The sequence below is a fragment of the Haliaeetus albicilla genome, chromosome Z, assembly GCF_947461875.1.
Source record: "Haliaeetus albicilla chromosome Z, bHalAlb1.1, whole genome shotgun sequence".
NCBI lineage: Eukaryota > Metazoa > Chordata > Aves > Accipitriformes > Accipitridae > Haliaeetus > Haliaeetus albicilla.
The window spans coordinates 55,751,197-55,752,393 of NC_091516.1; positions in this window are offsets into that span (position 1 = coordinate 55,751,197).

Consider the following 1,197-nt stretch of genomic DNA (forward strand, 5'->3'; position numbering starts at 1 on the left):
GACATTTTTCAGTCAAGACACATCTTCTACACCATTTATAAAACCTTTTTGTACATTCTACAGCATCAGGCACAGAAAGCAGCAGATGGAGAAGTTCTTTGAGTTCATATGCTGTGGATCCCTTCAAATTCAAAGACAATTTCTCCACTAATAGGAGCTGGAAATTGCATAAACATCTCACAGCTTTTGAAAAACTCCATCCACGTTTACAAAGCACAAATACTGCCCAAATCTTGAATTATTTAACTTGGGTAAAGGACTTTGCAATCCCTTTATAGCTGTTGCTGACATTTATGCACACATCAGCATCACTTCCAGTGCCATAATGCTGGTATTTTGACAGTCTCTGTGCTCCACTCTCTGTGTGCCTCAGTTTCAACATGCTTCAAGCTGTTGGTTTTTTTGTAGTGCAAGCAGAGCTGAGCCCTGGATATTTCATGGACAAGTTGAGGGAAACAACAGTTCCCAGGAGACAGAGCATTGGAATAAGGATTGCTTTTGCCGTTCATCCTACAGGTCACACACAACAAGTATGGCTGGGCAGACAGTATCTGTGGGCCTTTGCTCCAGTTACAAGAGGGGTCACTTCAGCCTGGCCTTCGGCCAGTTTTACACAGAAATCAGTGACTTCAGGTAACTACCCCTTGCTTCTTACTGGCATAAAGTAAGAGATGCAGGCAGTTGGCATGTACGTGGAAAATATCTTCAGCTCTAATCTGGTCATGTACCCACACGCAACTGATCTATCTGCTGTTTTCACACCCTAGCACTAGCTATTGAAGCAAATATGTGATCAATGGAGAGACTGTACAGATCCATCTCTGTGCAGGAGGAAAAGAATGGAATTGTTCTTATGTCCCTTCAGTTTCTTTCAAATTGTGAGGCAGCTGTGTCCCACCACACATACTCTGCTTCAAAATCCCCACGGTAGAGGCCATGCTACAAGACTGTAGCCAGGGAGAGGAATCCTGGAGTGCTGGTGATGGGTTTGGGCAATCTGGTAATTCACAGTCAAGTAATGGATGGTTTTCAGGGCATACTCTAGGCTTAAAGGCAGTGTATGAACAAGACTTTCCAAGCCAACACATTTTCATGATTCCCAAACCTAACTGAAAAGCAGATAGGGATCTGGTTATAGAGCCCTTGGCATTAGCACATATCAGATTAGCTAATGGAACAGCTTAATCTTTTCCTGCG